Raw genomic sequence first — 23,775 nt, forward strand, 5'->3', positions numbered from 1 at the left:
TGCATCAGGGGAACATTTTTGCATATGCTTATATGTGTATATGTTGTCTCTCCAATTAGAGGGTAGGTATGGTTTCATTTGTCCTGGGGTTGTTTTTTGTTTTGTGTTGTTTGTGTCTCTGAATCCTCAAAACATAGCATAGCACGTGGTACCTAAAAAGTACCTGATAAATGCTTGTTGAATGATTAATTAATTCACTGACCCTGGCTTTTGAGATGCAAGAGGTTTGGCCCGAAAGTTGAACAGGCGGAGCCACTCTCAATAATCTTAAAAAAAAGGTACAGAAACATCTGTAGAGGTTTCTGGCTGAACTCAGACTCATGACCCAGTGCCCTACCTAACCTTTCCAGAGACTAAAACCAGGCCAGACCTGTCTACCCTCTGTCACTGTAGAGCATCTGGCCACATTTGTGCCCATTCTTTTCTGTTCACCACAGTTTGGACGGTTCCATAGTCTACATATACAGGGGTTGATTGACCACTCAGGATGCCTCACTGCCCACTTCTCTGAGCCTCAGTTTCACCATCTGAAAAAATGAGAATATCAATATTTTTCCCACATACCTCAAAAGGTTGTTATAAAGTTAATAATAATAATAATATTAATAATAATAATAATAAACTAACAGCTGTGACAGCATTTTAAAATTATAATGGGCTATAGAATTGTAAGATATTATTAAGGGTAGGGGTATCTCATGGAAGTAACTCCTTGTCATTTTCTATTCCTTCTAGCTTCTGCCTGGCTATGTTTGCTGAAATACTGGACCATTGATTTAATTTTCCAAGAAGGCCCTCCTAGGTTTAACAATGCTTGCACATGCCTTCACGAATAAGGATGTATGTGAGAGGGGCCTGTAGAACTGTAAATCTATTAATGACAATGTGTTAGTACCTCTGGTGTACTGGAACGTTTGTGCCAACCCAGTAAGTTGGAGAGCCTTTATATAAATCACTAGGATGGGAGTAAAGAGCTGCAACCAGGATATTAGATCCTGTCACTGTAGAGGCAGAATAGATGTTCTAGTAAGCTCCAGGGCATTTATGACCTGGGGTTCTGATGCCAGCTTTCTCCAGTAATTACTTTGCGTTCTCAGTAGCCTGAGAGGCTTGGAGCATGTAGCAGATAATCTATAAAACTACTAATACCTTAGATTTATATTGCTTTTTACACTAAAACCTTGGCTCTTCAACACCACCAGGAAATGAATCATAGGAATCACAGAACTGTGGAGTTGGAAGGGGAGGCAGCAGTCAGATAAGATGAGTTCAATCCTGATTCTAAAGCTTACTATATGTGTGACCTTGGGCCTCAATTTCATCATCTGTAAAATGAGGGGGTTGGATTCCATGGTCTCACAGTCTCCTACACCCCACCCCCAACTCCAGATCTGTGAAAGGAGGCAACAGGGTACAGTGGAAAGCAGATTGAGGATGTTAAGTCAGAGAACCTGGGTTCAAATCTCACACCTAATGTTTGCTGCATGCCTGACCTTAGACATTTCCTTCACCAACATAGACCTAGGGGTCCTACTCTGTAAAATAATGGAATTATTTACATGTCCTCTGATGTTTCTTCCACCTCTCAGGCTTGAGGCAACTATGTGGCATAATTTATAGGTGCTGGACCTGGAGTCAAGAAGATCTGAGTTCAAATCTTGCTTCTGACACTTACTTGCTGTTGACTCTGAGTAAGTTACTAACCTCTCTCAGCCTCAGTTTTCTCCTCCAAGAAAAAGTGGCAGTTAGATTAGATCAGGGGTAGGGAACCTGTGGCCTCAAGGCTACATGTGGCCCTCTAGGTCCTCAAGTGCAGCCCTTTGACAGAATCCAAACCTCCCCTTAATAAAAGGATTTGTTCTGTGAAGTTTGGATTCAGTCAAAGGGCCACATCTGAAGACCTAGAGGGCCACACATGGCCTCAAGGCCACACAGTTCTCCATCCCTAGACTAGATGGTCTTTGAGGTTGCTTCTGGCCCTAAATCTGTGATTCTAAGATCTTAAGGGACATAGGTCACCTACTAAAACCCCCAACCAAAATAAAAATCCTCGGGGGCAGCTAGGTGGTGCAGTAGATAGAGCACTGGCCCTAGAGTCAGGAGGACCTGAGTTCAAATCTGGCCTCAGACACATTACACTCACTAGCTGTGTGACTTTGGGCAAGTCACTTAACCCTGATTGTCTCACCAAAAAGCAACAAAAAAATAATAATAATAATTAATAAATAAATAAATAAATAAAAATCTTCTCTATGACCTTCAGAGTAAGTGAGCCTCCAGCTTCTACTTGAAGACCTCCAATATTGAGGAAAACACTTTCTTTTGAGGCAACTTGTTCCATATTTGGACAGCTCCAGATCTTAGGAAAATTCCCCATCAACTGAGCCATTTCCCAGTTAATGAATGGTCCATATCTATTACAAGCAAATTCTTAAGGGAAAAAACCCAAGCTATTTGTAGCTATATGAAAAAATGCTCCAAATCACTACTAATTGGAGAACACAAACTAAAGTAATCCTAACATTCTACCTCACACCCATTAGAGTGGCAAAGACAACACACACCAAAAAAAAGGAAAAATTATGAATTATATTGGAGGAGCTGTGGGCACATTGATGCACTATTGGTGTACCTGTAGATGGGTACAACTGCGCTGGAAAGCAATTTGGAATCACATACAAAAAGTTATTAAACAGTAGGTGCCCTTTGAGCCAGCAATACCAATAGTAGTCCTATATGCACAAAAATATTTATAGCAGCTCTTTTTATGGTGGCAGAAAAAAAAAACCTGAAAACTAATGGGATTACCATCAACTGAAGAATGTCTGAATAAATTGTGGTATGTGAATATGATGCGGAATGTGATGTTCTATGAAATGAGGAAAGATGATTTCAGGGAGAGGGGAAAAAAAACTTGTGTGAACTGATATTGAGTGAAGGAAGCAAAACCAGAACAATTTAATTATACAACATCCATATTATACAAATGAATGATTTTGAGGATGATGAAGAATAAAATGAACAGAAATGAGAGAACAATTTATAAAATAACAATACTGTAAAAACAAATTTGAGAACTGAAGGAACTATGGTTAATATAGCGACCATTTGTGATTCTGGGAGACTGATAATGAAACAAAACATTACAGATGGATTTAGGGTTCAGATGAGACATTACATATGTGTGTAAGTTTTGTGTGTGTGCATATATACATATATAGTTATAACCACTGAGGGATTTGTTTTTCTTAACTATATTTATTACAAGGAATTTGTTTTTTTTCTTTTTTTTTCAGTGAGATGTGGGGTAAGAGAGAGAAAACATAGACTTCAATTTTTTTTTTAGAGAGGTGGGGGTTGCTACAGATGTAAAATGTTGAATGCACTTTCAGATGAGGTCACTATGTTATTAATTTTACTTAACTATTTTGCTTTGTTACAAGAGACCTCTCATAAAGTAGGAATAATCTAGCATTAAAACTCTAAAAAGAAAAGAAAAAGAAGCCTTTCCTAGTACCTCACCTTCCACTTACATTGTATATATCTCATAGGTACACAGCTATTTGCATTCTCGGTCCCCCATTAGAAAGGCAGTCCTTTGAGGGCAGGAACCATGACTTTGCCTTTCTTTGTATCCACTGTGCTTAGGGCAGTTCTTGCCTCATAGAAAATGTTTAATAAATGCTCCTTGACTGATTGATGAGCAAAGGACCCCCTCACATGGACACTTGGCCTATTGGTTCAGCCTCACACTGCTTTTATTCAATGCTTAGCTGTACATGACCTTCCGCAGGGTTTTACATAAAAAGCTGTCAACATGGGAGCTCTGGGTCTCAGACAGATCACGATGATGTAGATAGTGATTAAAGACACCCAGCCACAAGAAACATTGAACAAAAAACAAACATCCCAGACATAGGTCTAGAAGGCTAATTGGTTCCCATTGTGAATGTCAGGGCTGAGAGAGGAGTGAATGAAATGACAGAAAATCTTTCTGATATTGGTTAGCTAGCTTGATCCTAACCATTCCCTCAAATAAGCTTTGTTGGCCTGGGAAGAAGCAAGCTTTTCTCCCAAGAGAAAGTAGTGGACTCCAGATAGAGAGGACTATGTCTACTCTGTGGTATTATGATCCAGAGTAAAATTGTCCAGACTGGAAATAATAACTCCTGGGTCTTTTACCAGTTTTAGGGCTTTGGCTAGTAAGGTTGGTATGCACCAGTGGTATCAAACTCAAATAGAAATGGGGCCAATAAATTATAGGAAAGGATCACCGTGGGCCAAAAATTGATGGTTTTTAAATGTAACACTATGGGGTTTTTTGTATTTTTATTAATTTTGTTAAATATTTCCCAATTACATTTTCATCTGGTTTGGGTCATACTTTGGAATATTGTGGGCCACATGCTATAAATTTGGTATATCTGGTTTACATGGATGTGAAAAGAGGAGGAAATCTCAGGTCTGTGTATGAAACAGATGAGGTTGCCTCTGTAAAGCACCTCAAAAGCTTCTTCACCAGAAGTGGATATTGGTTGAGTAAACAGGCATTCTCTTATTATAGCAGCTTCTCCATTTTCTGGGAATGGCTGGGTCAATAGATAGTTCTGGAATACTAAAAGTTAATCATTTAAAGGATAACACTTTTATTTCAAACTTTTTTGTAAATGGAAATCTTTCAGTATGGATTATACCCTCCGTTTCATGGTGTACAAAATCTGTCAAATATAATTTATCCTTTTCTTCATGACTTCAGGACAGGGTAACATAGTAGAAAAATTCTAGACTTGGAGACAAGATAGTTGCCTGGATCTTGTTACTTGTATGTTTGATTTTGGAAAACAGTTCATCTTATCTGGGCCTCAGTCTCCACATCTGTAAAAAGAAAGGGACTAGAAAAGTTGATCTCTAAGTTATTTTCATCTACAGAAGTGTAGATGAATAGCATTGGAAGGGACCATAGAGATCAGCCAGTGCAATCAATTTTTATATCACACTGCAAATGTAAAATCTGTGGAATGTTGGACTAAGTGTCCTGTCCTCCAGGGTCACAGAGGAACTTTCTCAAATAAGTTCCCGATCTCAACTTGCTTTTTCATTTGTCATTTGCCGCTTTCTCCTGAAAATCAAGCACAGCTTGAAGGACAGCCCCATAACTACCTGGACAGCATTGTTCTGCAATAGTGCATCAGTGGACTGTCTTTCTGCAAAAATTAGTTAAGGAATCAAATACTGAAGCAATCTTCTTCCTAGTTTCCTCACTTTGAGTATAATTAGCATCGAAGTTTTCATCCAGCTCTTGCCTTTTCAGCATTCAAAGCACTCTCTGTGGCATCAGCTTCCCCAGCACCGACTACCACTTCAGCTTCCTTGTCAGTTTCAGTCTATCCCTCTTTCTCTCTCTTACTAAAGTGGCTATAAGGATATGTGAAGGAGTATCTCAGTTTCAGGAATCTGTGCTCGTGTTATTTTTGGAAGGCTTAACATTCTGATAATCATAGTGGTGTGGTAGAGAGAGCACCAGACTGGTGAGCAGAAAAGCTGTGGTCTCTGCCACTAATCAACTGTTTGACCTTAGGCAAATCATGAGTTCTCCAAGCCTCAGTTTCTTCATCTGTAGAAAGAAAAGTTTGAAGATCTCAAAGGTCCCTTCCAGCTCAAAACCCTCTGATCTTTCTTATCTATAATTTAAAGGGGCTTGACTTAAATATCTCTTAAGTCCCTTCCCACTTTAGCATGCGTATAAAATCTAAACTAATCAGTCCTTTTGAAAAGAAATATAGAATTATATAAAGAATTTCATAAGTACTCATACTGTTTGACCCAAAAATTCTATTTTTGTTTTATACCTTAAGGATATTGTTGAACTGTTGGAGGGGACAGAGGGAGAACATATGTGTCCAAAAATATTCTTAATATCACTATTTACAATAGCCCCAAACTGGAATCAAACTACTCACCCAATAATTGAAGAAGGAATGAATAAACAAAATAATGGAATATTTTTATATCAAAAGAAGAGGCAAATATAAAGAATTGCAAATATAAGAAGTCATAAATTGTTATAAAGTGAAGAAAATGAATGTAGATGAATAACATCCATAGTCTATAGTTATTTAAATTAATTAATTAGATAAATAATTTAAATAAATAAACAAAATTCATGTTGACTGTATTAGACAACTTGTCCTGGGCCCTCATCTTTTTTCTTGAATCACATGCCCCATAGCCATCTCAAACTCAACATGTCCCAAACAGAACTCTTATCTTTTCTCACTAACCCACTCCTATTCTGATTTTGCCTATCACTACTGAGATAATCCTCTTGGTTATCCAGATTTGAAACCTTGGTGTTAGCCTCAAATTCTTACCCCAGGTATCCAATCAGGTGCCAAATTTTTTCCCATTTCTACTTCCACAATATCACTTATGCATGTCTCCTTTCTTTTATTCATATAGCTACTCTCCAGCTCAGGACCTCATCATATCTAATCTGAAGTATTGCAGTGGACTTCTGTACTAACTGGCCTCCCTACCTCAAGTCTTATCCCATTCCAATCCATCAGCTACCAAAGTGATTTTCCTAAAAACAGATCTGTGCATGTCATTCCCCTACTCATTAAAATTTAGTGGTTTCTTCTTACCTCCCATTACCCCTTGTGTTAGGGGTCTGTAGGACGTTGAGGACCAGGCTGTTCATGAGACTTCACTGATGGGCAGAGGCCCCTCTTGGGTGTTAGTACATCAGCAGAATATCCTGGCTTGGTTCTCCGTCCACGGACCTTGCACCTCCCAGTCAGCAAAACTCTGACGCTAGGCGAGCTCAAACTATAAAACAATGTTGCTAGCTCAAGGCAGTCGGCTCTAGCACAAATATCTGTGAAGTATTGCTAGCTCATGTATCAAGTATTGGGACATTCCGGGAACAAGAAGTACGTGGTGTCTTTACGGGAACAGCCCGGGAGAAGGACACAGACAGGATAATGTTGCAGAGAAATGCACTTGTTGATACTTTGATTGGTATTCCCATGAGAAAAATTCTCGGTATTGCCTATTGGTAAAGATATGTAAACTTTGTTGCTTTGTCCGCTGTTACGTTGGGGTATGTTCCCATGAGTCAAAGATATAAAACACTGTCTTGTGCCTTGAAATAAACAGAGCTTCACCATCTTGTCTCCCGGCCTCTCACTGCTCGGCGCAGGGTATCAGGAACTAAGTTGGCCTTAGCATTGCTGGGGAGGGAGAGGTTAAGACTCTCACAGCCACTGAGCTGGACGCGAGCAACACCCTTGAAAACCTTACCTTTTCCTAATCTTCACTTTATACTCTTCTACACACTACAATCTAGCCATACTGGGCTACTTGCTTCTCCTTGAACAGGATATAGGTTTCAGTCTCCCAGCCTTTGTACTGGTTGTTCTCCATACCTGTAAAGTTCTCTATTCTCACTTCTGCCTTTAAGCTTCTCTGGCTTCCTTCAATACTCAGATCAAATCTCACCTTCTTCAAGAAGCCTTTCCCAGTTCTGCCCAGAGGCTAGCATTGTCCACCCTGAAATTACCTTTTATATAATATGATACAATGGAATATAATGTAATATAATATAACATCACATCATACCACATTATATATACACACATATATATGTGTGTGTATATATACATGTGGATATATGTGTATATAGTATATACTTAGTTGTATGTACATAAAGTATATTTGTGTGTATGTGTGTATGTATATGTGTGTATATGTATGTGTCTGTGTATGTGTGTGTTATGTGTATATGTGTATGCATATATGTATGTATACGTAAAAAAACTAGGTACATGCTATATACACATATATAGTATATACCTAGTTGTTGTTGTTTTTCCTTTTTTGTCTCCCCACTTTGGAATGTGAACTCCTTGAGGGTAGGGACTGTTTTTACCTTTCATAGTAATAGCGCAGTTTTAACTTAGTGTAATTTTAATTTAGCACAGTTCTGGGCATATAGCATAGACTTAATAAATGCTTATTGATCAATTGATTGATTGTTGAAATTAATAGACACAGTACTTCCTATGAGCTCAGATGGTAAGTCCAATCTGTTTCTATTAACTAGTGAATAAAAGTATTGGTATTTTGAGCCATTAAAACCTGTGGACCTGTCAAAGGGAGCTAGTGGCTACGATCAGAGAAGTATTAGATATAGAAGTTCTGACATCATCTGAACAGGGGCACTGAACCATTATGGTGGGACAGGGAGAGAGAGAGGAGTCCATGTGAAAATGAGCTCTTTTTATTAGGAGGAAGTCTGATACAATTGTTAAATACATTTTATTTTATTTCAGCAAGAAATTTTGTTCATATGTATAATCTACATAATCTGTTACTCATATAACATCATTGTCTATTCAGAATTGTATCCAATTAGTCCTGGGTGGGGAGATTGGTATAAGGTCTTTCCTGCCAGAGAATTGGTTTTCCCTTAAGTGGAAAAACACCTCAATTAAGCAAGGGAGCTAATCATTAACAAAAACACCAAAAGGAATACATAATAAAGGCAATTGATTTTCTCCTAACCCAACAGATTCATAAGTAATCCATAGGGAGGAGAGAGAAGCGAAGAAGAAGCTGACTTGCCTTCTCTCAACTGACTTTCATTCTCATTCCCCTTCACTTTGTGTGTTATGGCATGACAATGCTAAAGAGAGATAAATAGATGTTTTCAAGTCCCCAGAAAAAGGAAACCAAGGAAAATCTATCAGATTTTATTGCTATTGTTAGAGTGCTTTTTGGTTTAAGTATCAATTATGAAAAATGGTAATAATGATGATAATTGTCAGCTCTTCCCTCTGAACAAAATAAACAACTTCCTTTAACTCTTTATGGAGAAAATATGGTATAGTGCAAAAAGCAGTCTCTAACGTCAGAGCACCTGGATACAAATCTCACTTCTGATGCTTACTAGCTGTAGATAGAGCAGGACGACTGGAGATGGCCCTGTTGCAATGGGATAGCTTGGCCCTGATGGCTCAAAATGGATGTAAATAACAATTATTTCTGTTTTGGCTGGAAACTGGGAGGGTCTTCCCACCCTGATTGATCTTTTTTTTTTTTAATTAGGTAAAAGAGGCCATTCTTTGCCTCATTTCTTACCTAGCCTGAATCACTAAATGGGTATTGCCTCAGTCAAACTGAGACTTAAAAAAGTCAAATGAGTGGAGTACAAATAACCCACTATATCTAGCCAACCCAAACTATGTAACCCACTCTATATATCTGCCTGCTATCTCCAGAAGGTGCTTCCCAAGCTGTCCAGGCATCCAACCCAGGACATCTTATTATCTTCTCTGCTTCTGGACATCTCCTCCCCTTTCTACCTCTTGCTCCGAGAATAGTATTTAAATCAAGATTTCCATTGCTCCTGGAAAGGACATGGCAATCAATGGCTTCATTATGGCTTCACTCACCATTCCTGTGACCAACCCCCACCCCAGACCAAAACTCCCTTCCCAGTCACTACCACCACCACAACTGTGTTGTTTTATCCTATTATGCTGCTGTTCTATCCTATCATAATGCATCCTATTATAAAGTAAGTTTCTTGAGGCAAAATCTATCCCTTTTTTGTAATATTATCCCCCTCAGGAAGAGTAAGTAGAGAGACCTCCATGTATGAAATGCTCCTCTATTAGTTATATGAATTAATAAACTGGCATTTATTAAGTTCCCTTAGTTCACGCCATAAGAGTACACTTAGCACTCCCCCATACAAAAAAATGGAGGGGGTGGCAACAAAAGACTTAATGAGCACACTCTAGTGTTAAAGTGAACTGAGAACTAAGTTCAGGTCAAAACGACCTTGCACTTTTAATACGTGGACCCCTCTCACACTGTTCTAACTCCTCCTCTCAGGGGAAGTAAAATGGGGCTTGGAAATAAGAGGAGGGAGGAGGGTGCTTCATTCACCAAGGCTGGTGCCTCTGCCCAGTTATAGTTTATCCCCAGGGGTGGAGGCATTTTTTAAGGTCTCCTAGTACCTGGAAAAATATTCACTTTCAGTTATGCCTTTGACCCTTGGCTCTCTAGTCCCTCCCCACCCCCATTATTTATCCACTGCAGAACTCAGAGGCTGCCACAGCCCAGCTGAAGGCAGTCTTCTCTCTGTTTTGGTCTATCCATTCTCAGCTTTCACCTTATTTTCCTCTCCAAAAGCTGTTCCTGCTCCTAGGAGCACAATGCTTATTGCTGGCTGTCAGGAGATTTCCCCAGGAAGGTAAGTGAGTGATGCTTACCTCTCGACTCAAATCCTAATCCATTCAGCCTCTGCCATCAGGGAAATAGAAGGTAGAATTAAGTAGCCAAGAGGTACTCATAAATTGCCACATGAGTACAGAGAGAACGGAGAAGCAGATTGATAAAGCATTCCTCTAAGAAATAAATCCTAGAGAAATGACACATTGCCAGGAACGGTAACTAGCCTTTCTGGTTACCAATTACATCCTGCAGAAGGACAGCTTCAGTCCCTGCTCTGGCAAATTGCATTCTGAGATCTGCATCCTCAGTCAGACAATGAGCATTTAGTGAGGATCAGCTATGTGCCAGGCACTATGCTAAGCACTAGGGACATAAACAAAGGCTAAAGATGGTCCTTGCTCTCAAAGAGCTCACATTTTAAAGGGAAGGGAAGCAGAAGGGAGGTAAATAACTGTACATACAAGGTACATACAACTCCAGAGGGAAAACAAGAGCACCGGGCAGGACCAGGACGGGCATCTTGCAAAAGATGGGATTTGACCAGAGTCTAGAGGGAAGGCAGGGAAACAGACAGGCAGAGGTAAGGAGGAAGAGCATTCCAGGCTTCCTGCCATTGTGGGGGCAGTCAGTGAAAGTGCATGGAGTTAGGTTCAGAGAGTGAAGCAGGCCTTAAAGGGAGTCTTTCCTCAAAATAGAAAGATCTCTCTTCTTCATCCAACCCCAGGAAGTTTTTAGGGTCTTCTAGCTGCCCAATAATCCACCTCAATCCTTCCCTTGCAAGTCTGCATGCCATACACATCTTGCCACCCTCTGCCCCATTAAAAATTAAGATAAAAGATAAGGCAAGTGAGAAAGGTTTTTATGTGACTTGCTCAAGGCCACCAAGGTGATAAGTGAAAGATCCAGATCAATCCAGCCTTCTTTTCACTCCACCAGATAGCCTCTTCTTACTTGTCTTATGTTCAATCCCTCCTGAACCCAGCTCTCTTAGAGCTCTAAAGGGGAAAAGAAGGCAATCTAGTAAATAAATTAAAGGTAAGAAATTAAGAATTGATGAGGAGGAGACATAAAACTTCTAGGAATATTTTCATTTTAAAGGAGGTTTTTTAGAACAGAAGTTCTTAACCTGGGGATTATAGACCCCTAAGAAGTCCATTGTAGATTTCAGAGTGTCCATGAACTTGAGCAGGACAGAGTGGGGTGGGGGGAGGAATCACATCTTCATTTCAATATAAGTTAATAATATAACATATTAATATGTCAATATATTTTAATAATATAACACCAACAAACCCACAGGTTAATTTGTTTCTTTTGTAATTCTATGTACTCTGTCGTATATTCGTTTTTAGTTGTCTGGCCCTTCGTGTTTTCCTTTCGGGTTCATCTTGCTGAAGATACTGGAGTGGTGTGCCATTTCCTCTCCAGTTCATTTTATGGATGAGGAAACTGAGGCAAACAGAGTTAAGTGACTTGCCCAGGGTCACACAGCTAGTAAGTGTCTAAGGCCAGATTTTAACTCAGGAAGATGAGTCTTCCTAACTCCAGTTCTGGCACTCTATCCACTGCACCACCTAGCTGCCCATGTACTGTATTTTATGCATTTAAAAATATCTTGAGAAGGATCCATAGGCTACTCCATCTACTCAGCTGCCCTGATTGCCAAATGAGTGGAGCACAAATGACCCACTATATCTACCCAACCCATACCACATCACTCACTCTATATAGCTGCCCCCTCTCTCCAGAAGGTGCATCACAAGGAATTCACAACACAGAAAATACTATTGTAGACATAGTGTCTTACCCAAAAAATAACCCCAAGAGTAGCATTTCAGGCACTTGAATCATATGAGAGGATGTATTTTGGAGAATTTTTTAAAGGCCTCCTCTAATCATAGCACATAGAAGGTGTTAGAGCCAGAGCTAGAAACCACCTAGTCCTTCCCTCATCATTTTACTGATAAGGGCTCAGAGTTAAATGACTTACCCAAGGTGATACAGCTAATGGATGGTAGAGTGGAAATTGGAAGTCAGACCTTGATGATTCTAAATCCAGGGCTCATGACACTGTACCAAGTGGATGAATTCCTCGAGTCTTGGCTCTGCCACTTACTAGCTGTGTAACCTTAGACAAGTCTCTGAACCTCAGTTTCTTTATACATAAAATGATGTTTCTCAGTTTCTTTATACATAAAATGATACCTTGCTTCATTGCATTGTCATGATAATGGATATGATAGTGCCTAATAAACTTTATTGCTCTCCAGATGTAAGTCATGGTGATGAGAACAATGGGGGTGGGCAATGTACAGGAAAGAGAAAAAGGTTTGTAATCACAAGTCATAGACTCTACCCTGCAATACCAACATGGCCTAAGACAAGTCACTTAAGCTCATGACTCTGCTTCCTCATCTACAAAGGCAGTGCAGTTGGTCTAGATGGTTTCTAGGTCCCTTTTAGCTCTAAGTTCTATCATCCTATGATGATCATTTCTAGTCCAGCCTTGGAAGACTGAGTGCTGAGTCCCACCTGTAGCATGTCCCTAAACAGTAGGTAATGTTCCTGCTATTGCCCACAGAGACTAACATGGACAAATGAGGCAGGATAATCCTGAATCATTTTCCTTCTTCCCTCAGATTCTACCCCTTACACACAGCAGGTTGTACACACAGACATACACACACACACACACACACACACACACACACACACACACACACACACACACACACATCCTTGTAGCCTGATAATACCAACAAACCCACAGGAGAAAAAAAAACAGATGGCTCCCCCTGAATCATTGAATGAGAAAATTAACAAGAGAACTCTGTTTTGTCATTGATGTGATAAGGTATGGCTATTAAGGATACCAACCACAGGACTCTTTTTTATGAGAAACAGGCCCTACATACTTCATTATTGCAAGAAGTTCTTTTCCTGACCCTAGCATGACAGAATCCAAAAATTCATGTTAAATTTAGACATGGGGGTGGGAAGTAGGAGGACTTCACTCTACCTGATGAGCTCCCAATTTCTGAATCATTCCCTTTCCTGCAAATTATCTTGCTAACAACATCAGGGAAATATCAGTCATTTAATAAACTTAGTTGCTTACCTTAAATCTTTCTCTTTTCTCTGTGGAATGACCCAAGCAACTTAATGTTGAGATTTTTATTTATAAATCTGTGTGACAAAATTCGCAATATACAATCTAAAGAACACTTTTTTAAACATATGATTTTACAAAACAATAAAACGAACCTACCTGGTATCACTTTTATTTGTCTAAGGGATCCTTCAGTGTAACTACAGAAAGTCATTTCACCTCAAAGGGAAGGGTAAGGAGCTATCAAATTAACAAAAATAAAATGTATAGCATTTTAAAGTTTGCACAGTTTGTCATTGATACTATCTAATTTGAGCCCTGTAGTAACACTGTAAGGTAAATTCTAGGGAAGCTAAGTGGCACAGTGGATAGAGCACAGACCTGAGTTCAAATCTGACCTTAGACACCTATTAGCTATGAGATCCTGATCAAGACACTTAACCCTGTTTGCCTCAGTTTCCTCATCTGTAAAATGAGCTAGAGCAGGAAATGGATTTTCAAACATTCCTGTTGAAAAGACCAAGGTGGTGCTTGCTTCGGCAGCACATATACTAAAATTGGAATGATACAGAGAAGATTAGCATGGCCCCTGCGAGAGGATGACACACAAATTCATGAAGTGTTCCATATTTTGTCTCCTGTAGCCAAAATGAAAAAAAAAAAGACGAAGGTGAATAGAAAATTTGATTTTGAAGTACAAGACTCAAGAGAAGCATAAAGAGGTAAATAGGAAAGAGAATTCATAAGGGACTCAGTAATGTTAAACTGTTTACATTCCTATATGGGAAGATAACACATGCAATTTCTAAGAACTGTATCATTATTAGGACAGTTAGAAGGACTCCTATAGATGTGATGAAAGTGAGTCAGTTATATTGGAATGATCTCAAAAAAAATGTTGGGCAAGAAAGAAGGATGCAATGGAAGAAAGGGAAAGGAAGAGGAAGAATGCGGGAAATGATCTCACATAAAAAAGATGTAGAAGGAAAAACTTCCACAGTGGAGGGGAAATAGTGGAGAATTGAGTAATGCTTGAATATCACTCTCATTTGAATTGGTTCAGAGAGGAAAGAATATATATATACACACACACAATTGGGTATAGAAATCTATCTGACCCATCGGGGGGGTGGCAATGAACAGAATAGGAGAAAGAGGGAAGGGATAAAAGGAAGGGAAAATTAAGAGAAGCAGTGGTCAGAAGCAAAAGAGATTTTTGAGGAGGGACAGCGTGAAAAGGAGAGAGAGAGAGAGAGAGAGAGAGAGAGAGAGAGAGAGAGAGAGAGAGAGAGAGAGAGAGAGAGAGAGAGAGGATAAATGGGGGAAAAAATAAGGTGAAGGAAATGCACAGTTAGTAATCATAAGTGTGAATGTGAGTGGGATGGATTCACCCATAAAATGAAGCAGATAGCAGAATGGATTAGAAACCAGAGCCTGACAATGTTATTTACAAAAACACATTTGAAACAGAGTGACACACAGAATTAAAATAAGTGGCTGGATTCTATTACACTTCAGCCAAAGCAAAAAAAGGGGGGGGGGGAAGGGGAGCAGTCATAAACTCAGATAAAGGAAAAGAAAAAATATATCTTATTAAAAGGGATAATCAGGGAAACTACATTTTGCTAAAAGGATCATATACAATGAAGTAATAACAATATCAAACATATGTACACCAAATGGCATAGCATCCAAATTCTTAAAGGAAAAGTTAAATGAGTAACAAGAGGAAATAGACAGTAAAAATATACTAGTGGGAGACCTCAACTTTCCCTTCTCAGAGTTACATAAATCTAACCATAAAATAAGTATAAAAGAAGTTAAGGAGATAAATAAAATTTTAGAGCAATTGGACATAATACATCTCTGGAGAAAACCGAATGGGAATAGAAAAAGATATACCTTTCTCTCATCTGTATGCAGCACTTCCATAAAAATTAACCATGTATTAGGGCATAATAACCTCATGGACAAAAGCAGAAAAGCAGAAACATTAAATGCACCCTTTTTAGACCATAATGCAATAAATATTACATTCAACAAGAGGCTATGGTGGCACAGATTAAAAATTAATTGGAAATTAAATAATCTAATCATAAAGGAGTGGATCAAAGAATAAATTATAGGAATAATCAATAATTTCATTAAATAAAATTACGACAATGGGACAATGTAACAAAATTTGTGGGATGCAGCAAAGCAGTACTTAGGGGGAAAATTACGTCTCTAAATGCTTACATCAATAAAATAGAAAAAAAAGCTGATCAATGAATTGGTCATTCAACTAAAACATGGAACTAGAAAAATAACAAATTAAAAATCTCAATTAAACACCAAAATTGAAAGCCTGAAAATCAAAGGAGAGATTAATAAAATTGAAAGTAGAAAACTCATTGAAATTGTAAATTAAGCTAACAGCTGATTTCATGAAAAAATAAATTAGATAAACCATTGATTAACTTGATTTTTTTAAAAAACAGAACCAAACTACCAGCATCAAAAATGAAAAGGGTGACTGCATCACCAATGAAAATAAAATTAAAGCAATTAGTAGGAGTTATTTTGCCCAATTATATGCCAATAAATCTGACAATCTCAGTGAAATGGATGAATATTTGCAAAAATGTAAGTAACTCTGATTAACAGAAGAGGAAATACAATACTTAAACAAGAATATTTGCAAAAATATAAGTTACTCTGATTAACAGAAGAGGAAATACAGTACTTAAGTCTGTCTTAGAAAAAGAAATTGAACAAGCCATCAATGAGCTCCCTAAGAAAAAATCTCCAGGACCAGATGGATTTACAAGTCAATTCTACCAAATACACACACACAAAAAAACCCTAATCTCATCACTAGATAAACTATTTGAAAAAAAGATAGATAAAGAAGTAATCCTGCCAAATTCTTCTTATGACACAAATATGGTTATGATACCTAAGTCAAGGATAGCAAAAACAGAGAAAGAAAACTATAGTCAAATTTCCCTAATAAATATTGACACAAAATTTTAAAATAAAATACCAGCAAGGAGATTACAGGAATATCCCACAAATATCAAACATTTATATCAGGAATACAGGGCTGATTCAGTATTTGGAAAACGATAAGCATCTAGGTGGTTCAGGATAGAGTGGCAGACTGAAGTTAGGAAGACACCTTCCTGAGTTCAAATCTGGCCTCAGACACTTACTAGCCATGGGACCCTGGGCAAGTCACTTAATCCTGTTTGCCTCAATTCCTCATCTCTAATATGAGCTAGAAAAAGAAATGGCAAACCACTCCAGTATCTTTGCCAAGAAAACCTTGAATTAGGTCACAAAGAGTCAGATGTGCTTGAAACAACTGAACAACAATGATAACAAATAACTGTAATTGATCATATCAGTAACAAAAATAAGAATGATTATGGTTATCTCAACAGATGTAGAAAAATCTTTTGTCAAAATAAAACACCTATTTCTATTTTTTTTTTTAAAAAAGCATAGTAATAAATGGAGCCTTTCTCAAAATGACAGGTAGTATCTATCTAAAACCAAGGAAAAGCATCATCTGTAGTGGGAATGAGCTAGAACCCTTCCCAGTTAGATCAGGAGGGAAGCTAAGATGTTCATGGTCACCATTATCATTCAATATTTCATTAGAACTTCTAGCCATAGCAATAAGATGAGAAAAAAAATTGAAGGAATAAAATAGGCAATGAGGAAACAAAAGCATCACTCTCCAGATAATATGATGGTATACTTATTGAATTGTAGAGAAATCAACTAAAAAACTAGTTGAAACAATAACAATTTTGGTAAAGTTGTAGGATATAAAATAAACACACATAAATCATCAGCATTTATATCACCAACAAAACCAGCAAGAAAAACTGCAGACATTATAAAGTACTTGGGAGTCCATCTGCCTAAACAAACCCAGGGACAATATATAAACACAATTACAAAGCACTTTTCACACAAATAAAGAAAGATCTAAACAGTTGGAGAAATATTAATTTGTCATGGGTAGACCGGGCCAAGATAATAAAAATGACAATTCTACCTAAGTCAATTTGCTTATTCAGTACCATACTAATCAAGCAATGAAAGAATTATTTTATAGAGCTAGAAAAAAATAATAATACAATCCATCCAGAAGAATAAAGGGTCAACAATATCAAGGGACTCAATGAAAAAAAATGTGAAGGAAAGTAGCGTAGCCATACCAGATCTCAAACTGTATTATAAAGCAGTAATTATCAAAAGAATCTGGTAGTAAGAAATAAAGTGGTAGACCAGTGGAATAGATTAAGTTCATAATACACAGCTGTAAATGACCTTAGTAATCTAGTGTTTGATAAAATCAAAGATCCAAGCTCTTAGGTCAAAAACTCACTATTTGACAAAAATGGCTGGGAAAATTTGAAAGGAATTTTGAAGAGGCATAGACCAACATCTTACATCATATACCAAAATAAGGTCAAAATTGGTAAATGATTTAGCTATAAAGGGTGATATCATAAGCAAAATAGGGAAGCATGGAAAAATGTATCTGTGAGTTTTATGGATAAGGAAAGAGTTTATGACCAAACATGAGATAGAAAGGGTCATGGGAAGTAAAATTAATAATTTTTATTGCATTAAATTAAAAAGGGGTTGCCAAAATTAGAAGGAAAGCAGGAAACTGGCCATGGGAGTGGAATTACAGCAAGCTTCTTTGATAAAGGTCTCATTTCTTCAACATATAGGAAACTGAGCCAAATTTATAATAAAAGGGGAAAAAAAAGACCTATTCCCCAATTGACAAATGGTCAAATGAGAGAAACCATCAATTTTCAGAAGAAGAAATTGAAGTTATCAATAGTCACATGAACAGAGAACACTGTCCACAGTAACAGCAATGTTGTAAGGATTATCGGCTGTGAAAGACCTAGCTACTCTCTTCTAGACAATGATCTGAGACAATTCCAAAGGACACATGGTGAAAAATGCTATTCCCTTCCAGAGAGAAAACTGATTAACACTGAGCATAGATTTATCTTTATTGTTTTTTGTTTTGTTTTGTTTTTACAACATGGCTAATATGGAAATGTTTTCATAACTTCACATGTATAAGTAATACCATATTACTTACCTTCTCAATGAGTGGAAGAGGGGTGAGAGGGAGGAAGAAAATTTGGACATCAAAATGCTTAAAATAATGTTAAAAATAAATATTTTTCTTAAAAATTAAATCATCTGGGGCAGCTAGATGGCACAGTGGATAGAGCATTGGCCCTGGATTCAGGAGGACCTGAGTTCAAATCCAGCCTCAGACATATAACACTTACTAGCTGTGTGACCCTGGGCAAGTCACTTAACCCTATTGCCTAGCCAAAAAATGAAATAAAATAAAAATAAATCATCAATAGGCAGTTGGCGATGCAGTAATTAAACTCAATAGAGAAAGGCTAGGGTTGGATGTATTGATGTGGGAATCATCAGCATAGACATGTCAATTTAACCCATGGTAACTGATGAAATCACCAAGTGAGAAAGTAAAGAGAGGAAAAAGCAAAGAAGGTAAAGGACAGTTGGGGAAGACTCATAGTTATTAGTTATGATATGGATAAAGATGCAGCAAAGAATATGGAAAGATAGGAAAGTCAGGGAAGAGCAGTGTTAAAAAAAAATCCATAGATAAAACAGCATCCAGGAGGAAAAGGTGATTAATAGTGCCAATGGCTTGCAAAGAGATCAAACAGCATGAGAATTCTGAAAAGGCCATTAAATTTGGTAGCTTTGAAGAGAGTAATTTCAATTAAATGATGAAGGCAAAAGTCAAATTTCAGCAGGTTTAAAAGAGAATGAGAGAAGAGAGAGTGGAGGCATCCAGTGTAGATTTGTTTTGTTTTGTTGTTTTTGTTTTTTATAGAGCTTATCTGAAAAGAACAGAAATACACTGTTGAACGATAGCTAGCAGGGATGGTGAGATCTAGTGAAGTCTTACCTGCTTAACTGTGGTGAAGAGCTGAACCTGGGTTCTTCAAGACTATCAGTGCAATTCAAATTCTAGTATGTCCTATCCTGGTGGAAAGTTTGTAATTCCAGGGCTGGACTGGGTATTGTCACCTAAGGCCCAGACAAGCTAAGTTTGGAGGAGTTCAAAAAAATCTCCAAAAGATTGGCTACCAATTAATTTTTTTTCAAAAGCAACTTATTTATTAAGGCATGAAGAGGTTATGATTTTGTAGCAATTAAGAAAGTACCCACACAGATACAGTCATGGATCTTTTCAAATATTGAAAAATGCATCAATAGCTTACATTTCTTTTTCATATCGAAGTTTTTCACAGCACTTTTCTCATAATAAACCTGTGAAGTAGGTAGTACAACACAAATATGAGGATAGCGAAATTGAAAACTAGAGAAACCAGCAATTTGCTGAAGGTCCAAAGAAAGCATCACGCCATAGCTCAATCAATCTGAAGTTCCATCAATCGAAGGCATCCAAGTTTCTGATTCAATCCAAGTCTCTTCCCTTTCTTCCACACAGTTGGCAAAGTGATATTACTAAAGCATAGCTGTGACCATGTAACTAACTCCCTCAGTCAAGAAATTCCAATATATTCTTATTAACTCATGATTAAATAAAAAGTCCTCTGTTTTGGCTTTTAGAACTCTTCACAACTTGGCTATCACCTTCCTTCTATTCCTTAGTATTAGAGGTGGCTAGGTGGCACAGTAGAGACAATACTGGATTTGGAGTCAGGCAGACCTGAATTGAAATCCAGCCCCAGATATTTACTAGCTGCGCCATCCTAGGCAAGTGACAAACTCTGCCTCAGTTTCCTCAGCTGGAAAATGGGGATAATAACAACACCTACCTCACAGAGTTAGGAGGATCAAATGAGATAGTATTGGTGAAAAAAAAAGCACAGCACAGTGGTTAGCACATAGTAGGTGCTCTATACACTAATATATATGACAATGGGTACTTTATACACTACTCCCCGTTGCATATGTGACATTACATTCCCTTGCCTCTTCACAGGCATTCCCTTCCCTAGAATGCCATCCCTTCTAACCTGTGTTTTAGATTCCCTAATTTCCTCCAAAGCTCAGCATGAATACCGCCTTCAAAATCAGGTCTTTCCTGATGCTTCCAAGTCACTAGCTCCTCTCTCTCAATATCACCTTGTATATATTTGCATACAGTTTTATTTCTGTGTGTTCTTTCCTTTGAAAAATGTAAACCCTTTGGGGGCAGAGACCATTTGATTTTTATCTTTTGTATCTCTAGTGCCTAGCACAGAGTAGGCACTGCTGTTGCTTGATCGACTTTCCAGGAAAAGGGAAGTGTATGGTATTCTGTATTTGAAGTTCAGTCTTCACTTATCATGACCACGGTTTAGGAGAGATATCAACAGATCGGAACTCTTCCAGAGGAAGACTGGGAAGGTAAGATTGTGCCAACAGTTAAAATCACTGGGGAAAAAAAAGACTTACAGGATCATTCTTAATCATGTCTTGAACAGGTTAAGTGTTTTGAAGGATTGGCATGTGGAAGAGGGAATAGACTTATTGTGGCCATGAGGGCTGAGAGCTGGTATTTCTGGGTAGAAGTTACAGAGAGATACATTGGCTCAATATGAAAAATAGCTTGGCTAACAATCGGCACTGTCCAAAAAAGAAACAGGCTGCCTCCTAAGGTAGTGAGCTACCGTAACCTGAAATGTTCAAATAAGGGGCTATCTGATTATCTGACTCTGATGCAGAAGAAATAACTACCACATTACAGAAGAGTGTGGACAAGATGGCCAAGGAGATCACTCGTAAGACCAAGTAAGATTCTATGACTCAATGAGCCAAAATCCAACTTTGTTCTAAAGCCCCAGTCAGAAAGGTGAGTACTTGAGGGCTTGCACACTTCAAAAGATGATTTCTCCAATTCAGTGTTAAATTAGTGCAATTTAGTGAGTTATGGGCTCATAGTCAGAAGTCTCTAGGTTGACTTGAGTTATTTAATCCCACGGTGTTTCAGTGACTCTCAAAAATGTTTTTTAAGGGAGAATACTCTCACTTTGGCACCCTCTTGCCCTCCCTTCCTTCCCCCTCCCCCTGCTCTTCACAATGATGAAATCACAGCTAAAAACATACCCTGGTTTTCACTGGGGGAAGGTGATGAGTAAGCTCAGTTATTTAACAGCCACAGCTTTAAAATAACTCACCCAGAACTCTTAAGGAAAATGTCTGAAATGAGTGGGCTTGGGGGTTTGGTACAAAACAAACGAGTCCTGAAAAAAAGTGATGCAAGCAAAAAGTGTGACTAACCTCCCAGATTAGGAGTAAGGAGAATGAGGGGACAGCCTGGAGGAGGACAAAAATGTGGACTGGGCATCAGGAGGCCTGGGTTCTAGTTCCATCTCTCCCATAACCAGCTGTTTTACCAAAGAAGAGCAAGTCATTTCACTGACCTAAGCCAAAGTCTCCTAATCTGTAAAAAGGGTGAGGACCAGATGATCTCTAAAGTTGAGCTGAGCTTTGTATTTCTATCGTCTACCTGAATTCAATGACCTAACTAGACCATTGTACCTCAGGGTACCTTAAACCAATGCCCACGACAACATTGGGAATTCTAGCTGGAATTACAATTTTTGCAGATTAATACAACGTCTATTTCTCTTACAAATTCCCCCAAAAAACGAAATGTAGTTGTGAATAGGACAAAAAAGAGCTTTTAATTACCATAAGTGTCATCAATGATACATTAGGCTTCGGGTATAGTTCTATGGGGAAACACTGATTGTTGCATCTTGTACTTCCCACAAATATCCAAGAATGCCAATATCTACTCAAGAATGCCCTAAAGGAAGAGTTCTTAACTTTTTTATGTCAGGAGCCCTGTTAGTAGTCTGATTAAGCCTATAGACCACTTCTTAGAATAATGGAATTTCTTATCATAATTTCAGTAAATGCCAAATTTCTGTTAAAGATAAGTGAAAATAAAGATGTAATTTCTCCTATCCAAGTTCATGCACCCTCTAAAATCTACCCTGGACCCCACGATAAGAACCCCTGCTCTAAAGTCTAGGGGCCTCAAGGTTCCCTGGTCTGAACACCACATTTTATTCATGAAGAAAATGAAGATCAGAAAGCATAACTAATTCAGGGTCACATAGCTATTCACTGACAGAGCTCAGTTTAGAACCCTAGTCTCCTGGTTTCCAGTATAGTAGACCAGATCACACTTCTAGGTTGTTATTATTTCAAATTGGTATATAGATACCACTGCCTTCCATCATAAGACAAAATATTTATTAGATTGTAAGCCCTTTGAGGTCAAGGCCTGTCTTTGTTCTTATTTGTATTTGTATCCCCAGTACTTAGCATAGTGCCTGGCACATAGTAGATCCTTAATAAACATTTATTGACTGACAGACTAACCAAACTCAGAAACATTATCCTCTGAGGCCTTCTGGAGAATTCAGGAAAAGGTAGAATGGGAAAACAGCTTAGGCTTGAAGTAGGCAAAATAGTTTCTTTATTTCCTGCTGAAACCTGTGCTTTTTGGCCGAGGTAGCTCTTAATTTTAAGGCTTCCTAAAAGGTGGTCCTGAAGAAGAACCTTAGAGAAAGAAGGGAAAGAAGGGAATCACACAATCACAGCTTTGGAGATAGAAGGGGCCTCATAGGCAATCCAGTCCAACTCCCCCATTTTGCACATTAGAAAACTGAGAGAGGCCTAGACAAGTAAAGCAATTTGTCTAAGGTTCCATAGGTAGCATGCATCTTGAACCGGGATCCTCCAACTCCAGAGTTTGTATCCTTTTCACCAGGGAAGGTCGATCATTTAGATATGGAATCCTCCAAATGGATTGCAATATGTACAACAAGGCCTAATAGTCTATCCACTCACACACTCAGACCCCCACCTTGCCTTAAATTGATTTGTCTCCTGACTATGGCTGAGGAAGCATACAGGTCCCGGGGCAGCCCTTTACCTCCTGGGTATAATGAATTGGAATTCAATTTATAAACACTTAACAAACACCCGCTGTTGACAAGGTACTATGACAGGCTGGTTCTCAAGGAGCTCCAAGGAGCAGGAAAATATAGAAACACAAATAACTACCAGATATAAGGGGATATGAAAAATATAAACTAGAGGTTTAATCTAAATGTTATGAGGAACCAAGAATAGATACAATTTTCAGCTGGAAGCAGAGGGTCAGAGAAATCTAGGAATATTGCATGAATAAATGGTACCTAAACTGGACCTCCAAGGAAGGGAGGAATTTCAATAGATGGAAATGCAGATGGAGTATTCTGGATATGGTGGACAACATGAACAAAGGCATTAATATGGGAGAGGGAAGAATAAGAAGGGGGATTGCAGAATAGTTCAGTTTGGCTAGATTGTAAAGACCAAATGAAGTGGAACAATATAAGACTGGGGAT

At 38.3% G+C, this 23,775-nt stretch overlaps 1 long non-coding RNA gene and 1 other non-coding gene across 2 annotated transcripts; one reads left to right on the forward strand and one right to left on the reverse strand.

Moving 5' to 3' along the window:
- Window positions 1–2,929: 2,929 nt before the first annotated feature.
- Window positions 2,930–7,522, reverse strand: LOC144455787 (uncharacterized). Its single transcript, XR_013484554.1, has 2 exons — window positions 6,645–7,522; window positions 2,930–5,614 (listed from the first exon to the last, which is right to left on the reverse strand). It is a non-coding gene; the product is annotated as an uncharacterized LOC144455787 (long non-coding RNA).
- Window positions 7,523–13,878: 6,356 nt separating this feature from the next.
- Window positions 13,879–13,985, forward strand: LOC144456103 (U6 spliceosomal RNA). Its single transcript, XR_013485004.1, has one exon. It is a non-coding gene; the product is annotated as a U6 spliceosomal RNA (small nuclear RNA).
- Window positions 13,986–23,775: the final 9,790 nt, after the last annotated feature.

The sequence above is a fragment of the Phascolarctos cinereus genome, unplaced genomic scaffold (assembly GCF_003287225.1).
Source record: "Phascolarctos cinereus isolate Bilbo 61053 unplaced genomic scaffold, phaCin_HiC Scaffold_2;HRSCAF=192, whole genome shotgun sequence".
Taxonomy (NCBI): domain Eukaryota; kingdom Metazoa; phylum Chordata; class Mammalia; order Diprotodontia; family Phascolarctidae; genus Phascolarctos; species Phascolarctos cinereus.